Source organism: Cyclopterus lumpus, chromosome 7 (genome assembly GCF_009769545.1).
Source record: "Cyclopterus lumpus isolate fCycLum1 chromosome 7, fCycLum1.pri, whole genome shotgun sequence".
Taxonomy (NCBI): Eukaryota; Metazoa; Chordata; class Actinopteri; order Perciformes; family Cyclopteridae; genus Cyclopterus; species Cyclopterus lumpus.
The window spans coordinates 19,715,771-19,724,522 of NC_046972.1; positions in this window are offsets into that span (position 1 = coordinate 19,715,771).

An 8,752-nucleotide genomic window follows, 5' to 3' on the forward strand; every position below is an offset into this window, starting at 1 on the left:
TTATCCAACTCATCGGGCTCAACAGCACACAGCTCTGGCGCTCTCTGTTGTTGGTGTGGCGTATCTGCAGATGGAGAGGATGACATATGGGAGAGTAACATTTGTGTTTGAGTTATGGGTTAGAAGTTAGGGTTAAGGGTTTTATTTTCAGTATTCAGAGGGTAGTCATTATTTGTAAACATGGAGAAATGTCTTTTTACTGTCTCTAAAATATTTAGGAATTTAGGCTATTTGAAGATACAAATGAGGACATTTTTAATTTGATTTAATTTAACTTAATTTATTTATTCCGGAAAGATACTTGATTTTGTGTCTGTATGTACTCACAGATGTCCCCAACTCATTTTCAGTACACTTCCCTCAAAATTTAATAATGATAATACTAATGTATATAGCGCTTTTCTAGACACTCAAAGACGCTTTACATAGGGCAGTGATTCTTTTATTATCCAACTCATCGGGCTCAACAGCACACAGCTCTGGCGCTCTCTGTTGTTGGTGTGGCGTATTTTGCAGATGGAGAGGATGACATGTTACTACTATATGGGAGAGTAACATTTGTGTGTGAGTTATGGGTTAGAAGTTAGGGTTAAGGGTTTTATTTTCAGTATTAGTGTATAGGGTAATTTTAGGAATTTAGGCTATTTGAAGATACAAATGTAAAAATTTTACTTTGTAAAATCTATTAATTTATTCAAGAAGAATACTTTGTTTTGAGTTTGTATGTAGTCACAGATGTCCCCAATTCATGTTCAGGACACTTCCCTCACAATTTAGTGGTATTTAGGTAACATGTTACATACTTCTCGTGAATATAATCCAATTAATCCTAATTCTAATATACCCTTTGTTAACCTTATTTTGAAAACCGAACATAGTGACATCCTTCCGCTAATCTTGTTGTCGCTAGCTCCCAAACTTCGCCGCTTTTACCATAAATGTCAGTATATGGGTGCACAACATTTTGAGCTGATTTGCACATAGAGATGAGTGTAATGACCAGCCAGACCAGTAGCGGATCTAGTGGGTTGTTAAATTAGACACATGAGTTACCACCTTGGAAAAATGAATAGTCTGCTTCTCATTGACAACTGATGGCTGCTCAGCTGCCAGTGCTAGCTTATCTGAACTAGTTATATTTCACATTTTGCAGTTTTTGGCACAGAATCCTTCTTCACCGGTGTAGCAGCCTTCTTCCCCAGGACCACTGGATGCAGTGGACAGATCAAAAGCACCTAAATAGTAACCTAATAGTCCTAAAATGTGGAGAGAAAAACATAATTTGGATGAGAGGACATCTCTTAAAAGGTTTTACAAAGTGACTCCTTGTACTTACAGTGTGCAAGTAGGTCTTGTTTCCAGTGTCTTGGAATCTCTGAATAAGGGGCTGTGATGGCTTGTGACGACTCAGGGCCGTGAAAGTCAAATGTCAACACATTAATGAATGTGCCTGATGAAATGCAGAGGAGATCATGTTCAACAAAACATGATCTCTTAATTATTGGTATAAATAATTACATTATAACAGTTTTAAGTAGCAATCTGTGTGACTTCATAACTGGCATTGATGATTGCTTTCTAAGCAGAGACGATTAATCTGTCACGGTTAGTTGATGTTCCTTTAGCCACAAAGAACTCTTTGACACAGGAAAAACTCCTCAAGATGATCAATTGGGTCACCTTCAAAGTGGCAGACTTGGTCAGTATTCGGTCATCAACAAAGCCTAACATGAAACTTCACTCAGATTTCAAAATACAAATACAGAAAAAAAAATATCACTCACTTCTACTGGTCTCTAGCATTACATCCCAATAAATTGAAGGTAAATGTAATTTTCAACATCACTGTATATCTGGAGTATATCAAGACTGTGTTAGGGATACTGATTCTGGAAAGCACCAAACCAAATACCATTAAATGTCACTGTAATCTGAGAGACAATCCGACTATCTGCATGGCTAAATACCATAAGTAGTAAGTGAGATATTTAGTTTTTTGTGATTTAGGTGCCATTTACTTAACCAGTGTGACGCACCTGTAGTTAAGTGAGCTTGCACATGTTTTCACTGTGTATAAGCAGAAATAGAAACATGTTTTAATATGCAGTTTGGTGAAAAGAAATATGATTTTCAATCCTCATTCTTTTGTTATTGAACTGTTGCAATACATGTGCTGTGGTGTTCCTCAAGGTCTTAGGGTCTTTATGCAGTATGTTGGAGGGATTTCTTTCCATATAACTTATGTACTCTGTCCTAATGTTCAAAACTCTTTTATGAATCAATTAATGAGTACTTGAAATGTATACTTTCTAATAAGAAAATAATAGTTATTGCCATATTGCATCAGCAGGGCCATGGCAGGAGGCACGACCTAGGAGGCAGGGCCAGGGTTCAGATATAACCATGATCCATGGAAACCTGTGAGGCGAGAAAGCACAAAGACTCGAGAAGAAGTAGAGTTAGTAATGTGCAATGATGGGACATTAATTCATACAAAAGGGAGAAAAAGAGGAGCTCAGTGTATCCTAAGATGTCCCCCAGCAGTCCAGACCTATAGCAGCATATCTAATGGATGGACCAGGGCAAACCTGAGCCAGCCTTAACTATAAGCGCTATCAAAGAGGAAAGTCTTAAGTCTACTCTTAAATGTGGTGACTGTGTCTGCCCCCCGGACTGAAAGTGGAAGCTGGTTCCATAGGAGAGGAGCTTGATAGCTAAAGGCTCTGGCTCCCATCCTACATCCTAAGATATGATGGTGCCTCACCAATTAGGGCTTTGTAGGGGAGGAAAATCATTTTAAATGTGAGCCATTGCAGAGAAGCTAATTCAATAGCGATATGATCTCTTTACTCAGTTTTTGTTGGTACACGAGCTGAAGCATTCTGGATCAACTGGAGAGATGTAAGAGACTAATTAGAGCAGCCTGATCATAAGGAATTGCAATGGTCTAGTCTAGAAGTAATTAATGCGTGAACTAATTTTGTGCCTGATTTTTAAATGTTACATCGGGGAAAGAAGGCAGTCCTTGAGATCTGTTTTACGTGGGAGTTAAAAGGACAAGTCCTGATCAAAGTCCTGATTCTTTACAGTGGAGCTGAATGTCAAAGCAATGCCATCAAGAGAAACTATATCATTTGATAATTGATTCCGTAGGTGTTCTGGGCCTAGTTTAACATCAGGAAGTTGCAGTTCATCCAGGTGTATGTCTTTAAGACATGCTTTAAGTTTAGCAACATTTTTTTTATTGTTTTTTGTCTGGCTTGATATAAATGAGTATCATCTGAACAATAAAGGTTTAAGGAGTGTTTTCTGATAATATTGCCAAAAGTAAGGATATAAAAAGGTGAATACAATTGGTGCAACCACAGAACCTTGTGTAACTCCGTGTGTTATGTGGATTAGCCCAATATCTCTCTAATACTACAGCCTATTGGCAACATTTATCTCCATCTCTCTATTTTAGTTTAGCGCCTTCACCGCTGAGGAGGTTAACAGGGGGCTAAGCAAAACTAATGGCAACAAATTCTCTCCATCTCTGAAATCTTGCGCTGATACTTTTGCTCGCTATAGCCAAAAGTCACAGTATATCCGCAAGGTGAATTGTAGGGGTTACTCTAGCCCACTACTCTGAGGTGATCTGTGTTTGCTTCCATTTAATTAGTTCCTCCAGCTAACTTTTTATCTCTTCTAGAGCGGTGTCTAGAGCCGGCGTGTCATGACCGAACAAAGACTAGAGCCCAAATGCACGTGATGTCACTGAACCGAATGTTTCAAATGGAATGTTTCATCGAGGGCATCATCAGGTCAAAGTTCATTGTGTCCAGTATCGTGTCGAGAAACGTGGACAGGAATGTGTGGACTCTTAAATGTCTATTGTTCACACAACATCTGAGTACGTACTGATATTGATCAGATACAAATAATAACATTAAAAGCACTTCTCCACACTTGTTGTGAACAACATGGTGACGTTATGTGTGTGTTTGAACCGCTCTTAGTCTGGGCTCAGGGTCACCGAGCCACTCAAACTGCTCCACCGCGCTAAGGTGGCGGTTCACCGGGGAGAGAAGAAGAGGTTTACCAAGTCCCGTCGTCTCGTTATGGGATGTCGGTAGTTCAGCCGCCGTCCGGCGTGCAGCAGCTGGTTCTGAGGTTGGCCGCCTCTCCTCAGCTTTTGCATCAGTATGTTGACGGGAGTCTTACATACCGTTGGCCCCCAAGGGGCCGCTGCCTTTAAAAGGACACTATCACCCAATCCCACCGGACTATCTGCGCTCGCTACTATTTATACCCTCTGGCTCGGTGTTCCGTGATGTCACAGAGTTCCTGTGATGTCACTGGGAGTTTCCCGTGATGTCACTAAGAGTTTCCGTGATGTCACTAAGAGGTCACGTGATGTCACTGAACCGAATGTTTGTGATAAAGGAATCACAGAACCAATAGAATGACTGTTACTATGGAAACGGTGACATTCGTGAGTGGTGTGGGGGAGGAGCTAAAAGCTTTTTTTTAGCTCCTCCCCAACCTTTTCTGTTGCAGAATTAACTGCTCAATCAAAGAGTGATGCAACAAAAAACAACACATTGTTGCTGTTTCAGGAAAATAAAGTGCATTTATTTTCATATTATATTATAATATATTTCATGTATTGTTTTAGAAATGCATTAATGGAAAAACACTGACTTAAAACTGTTTTTTTTTTTAGAGGATGAATCCTAATTGTTTGGTGACCCCTGACCTCTCCTCTACTAGTCTTGTGTATAGAGCAAATAGTAAAAGATACAATTGCATTACTTATTAAACAAAGGGCCATACAGTCTGTTGATATTCTTCAAAGAGGATAATCATGATAATAATAATCCATTTTATTTGTATAGCGCCTTAAAAGGTACTCAGGGGACTTTATATGGTAAAGATAAACAATAGAAGCAACAGCAACACAAAAAAAACCTTTGGGCAACATTACAAGGAAACACTTGTTGTACAATTTGATAAAGATATCCATGGTGCCCAGAGGATTAATGCTAATCACCTTAGGGATCCACTGACATTACCTCTGGCGCCACCAGCAGCAGAGATTTAACTGTCCTCTGATTCTTCATCGAGGGCATCATCAGGTCAAAGTTCATTGTGTCCAGTATCGTGGTTTACTAGAAATGCACTGATTGCATTTTTCTTGTGTGAATACAATTTTTCAAAATTCTGATCTGTTATGCCAGCATGGCTCCACGCTACCTTTTTTAAATTATTTTTAAGCACCATCCCACACAAATTATTTCAACAGTTCCATCGTCAGTCTGAAGAATTCAAATTATTAGGAAATAAAAGATTGTATTTTATTCAGATGTTTTCTTTCATTTAAAAGATTTTATTTAATTGGATATTATAACCAGCTTAGAGCTAGTGTTGGTACGTTAAACAGGGAATAAGTCCCTCTCTATTATCTATATTGTATTGCTATGAAAATATCCCTTCCATTACTTTTGAAAACATCATGACAGTATTATAATTGAATTCTCCCAATACTCATTATTACTGGGTAGAGCCAGAACGCATCATAATGCAAGTCAATGTAACCTCTGTAAACAGGTCACTGAGATTACTGGAATGAATGACACTATAATAAGTCTCTGATTAAGTTAGTAGTTTCAAATGTTTGTAAAATTGACATTGTGAGCTTTTTGACTCATTCACTCACCGACACTTATTGTTTGTGTGTGAAAATACTGTCCGTCTGCCTCGTGATGGTTTTACGTAGCCACACGTGTGTAAATGTGATTGGTCAGTCTCATATTTCTGATATTTTGCCGGCGTGTCTCTACTTAATATCTGCAATGACTTTGTGTTTAGTGCTAATTAGCAAATGCCAAAATACTCAACTAAAATGGTGAACATTGTAAACCTCGTTAGCGTGAGCTAAATGCTAAGTATAGCCTCACAGAGATGCTAGCATGGCTGCACCACGACTCAAAGTCCTCAATGCAAAACAAAATATTTATTTAAAGGGGTATTAATGTCTAACAGCCTGTTTGTAGAACCTGAGATGTTCTGACTGTGGTGTCACATGGCAGTGGTTTGAAAATACATCGACAGCTAGCTGCAAAATACAGTTCACAGATGATCCGTCTGTTAATATGAAAGCATGGACTCCATGCATACATCCGACTTGTATTTTGTGACACCATTCTTCTAATCTAGAATAGATAAAGACATAACCATCTAAAGTGACTGAACTCAGATAAGTTTTCCATTTGCCAGCCACATGCACGGTCTTCTATTACGGAACATGTTCTATCTCTTATCTTAAGGAACTATCCCAGTCATACATCCTCCTCTTCTGTTCTCGACTATAGATTTACATGCATAATCCCAGTTGGACCTGATTATCTGGACATTCACTTCCCACTCCCATCCAGACGTTACCCCGTGACACCGTTATCCCACACTTAGCCATATCCCATGTATGAGACACTCATTAGTCCACCCACACAGCTCCATCCTCTGCCGCCTGTTGGAAGGTCAGCCAGATCCATTGGACAATCATGATGTGTTAAGCCCCGCCCTCGACTCGAGCGCCACATTCACACACACGGGAGCGACAGGAGAGAAGTGATTTCACCTGTTGCTCCACTGAGAAACGTGGACAGGAATGTGCGGACTCTTAAATGTCTATTGTTCACACGACATCTGAGTACGTACTGATATTGATCAGATACAAATAATAACATTAAAAGCACTTCTCCACACTTGTTGTGAACAACATGGTGACGTTATGTGTGTGTGTGAACCGCTCTTAGTCACCGAGCCACTCAAACTCCTCCATAAGGTGGCGGTTCGCCGGGGAGAGAAGAAGAGGTTTACCATGTCCCGTCGTCTTGTTATGGGATGTCAGTAGTTCAGCCGCCGTCCGGCGTGCAGCAGCTGGTTCTGAGGTTGGCCGCCTCTCCTCAGCTTTTGCATCAGTATGTTGACGGGAGTCTTACATACCGTTGGCCCCCAAGGGGCCGCTGCCTTTAAAAGGACACTATCACCCAATCCCACCGGACTAGCTGCGCTCGCTTCTATTTATACCCTCTGGCTCGGTGTTCTGTGATGTCACAGAGTTCCTGTGATGTCACTGGGAGTTTCCGTGATGTCACTAAGAGGTCACGTGATGTCACTGAACCGAAAGTTTCAAATGGAATGTTTCATCGAGGGCATCATCAGGTCAAAGTTCATTGTGTCCAGTATCGTGTCGAGAAACGTGGACAGGAATGTGCGGACTCTTAAATGTCTATTGTTCACACGACATCTGAGTACGTACTGATATTGATCAGATACAAATAACAACATTAAAAGCACTTCTCCACACTTGTGAACAACATGGTGACGTTATGTGTGTGTTTGAACCGCTCTTAGTCTGGGCTCAGGGTCACCGAGCCACTCAAACTGCTCCACCGCGCTAAGGTGGCGGTTCACCGGGGAGAGAAGAAGAGGTTTACCAAGTCCCGTCGTCTCGTTATGGGATGTCGGTAGTTCAGCCGCCGTCCGGCGTGCAGCAGCTGGTTCTGAGGTTGGCCGCCTCTCCTCAGCTTTTGCATCAGTATGTTGACGGGAGTCTTACATACCGTTGGCCCCCAAGGGGCCACTGCCTTTAAAAGGACACTATCACCCAATCCCACCGGACTAGCTGCGCTCGCTTCTATTTATACCCTCTGGCTCGGTGTTCCGTGATGTCACAGAGTTCCTGTGATGTCACTGGGAGTTTCCCGTGATGTCACTAAGAGTTTCTGGTGACTGATGAATTCCATGAAAATGGCCGGTTCTCTGGTACAAAAGACAAGACGAACTGGCACAGGACAAAGGGAGACGCAAGCAATATATACACAGGGTGAGGGCACAGGTGGAAACAATCAGGGGCGAGGCAGACAATCAGACCAGAGGAGAAACACACAGGGGAAGGAACAAGTTGCCTGAAACAAGAGGAGAGTTGACTTTCACAATAAAAACAGGAAATCACGAGACAACATGGACACAAGACATGAAACTGATTAACTTTAACATTACAGTTTCCTGGACATGACACGGCGCTTGCACCATGATCCAGACACTGACGTGCAACATTGAACCATGCAACATTGAACCGTAACTCCTCAACCTTTTGCGCTATCAACTTAATTCCAACGTATTCTGAACGCTAAGAAGCATAGTTTTCCATTGCTAGGCGCTACATTACGGTACTGGTAAAAACAAACCAGTGGCGGGATTGCCTCTGGGGGAGGGGTGGAAGTGAGCAGAGCAGGAGAGCAGGGGAGAGTGTTTGAGAAGTGTTTGAGTGGCCTTTTAGTGGCATTTTCTTTGTAGATAATACTTTGATGTTTTAAATAATAGTATTAGTATTGTTTCATTCTTAATGGCCCACTTTCCTGTCCCCACAAACAAAAAGAAGGACACTGGGAAAAGAACAGACAGAAGGCCAGCCTGGGACAGAAACAGTGTATTCTCTGCCATAAAAGCACTCCCTGGATGTTTGAGGAGTGCAAGGTTGGGTTCTGTCTTCAGCTGGACAAGAACTGCTTTAGGGAGCTAAACAAATCTCTAAAATGCCTGAACATTTACTAAGATAACAGCCTGTAACATGGACACTGAAAGCTCCAGGTAAAAAACTGTTTGAGGAGATGTACAATAGGTTAAATTTCATTCTTCATTCAAAAGTTTTATACAAGTTCATTTAAAATGGTTTATAAAGAGAAACCTGATACATTCAAATACG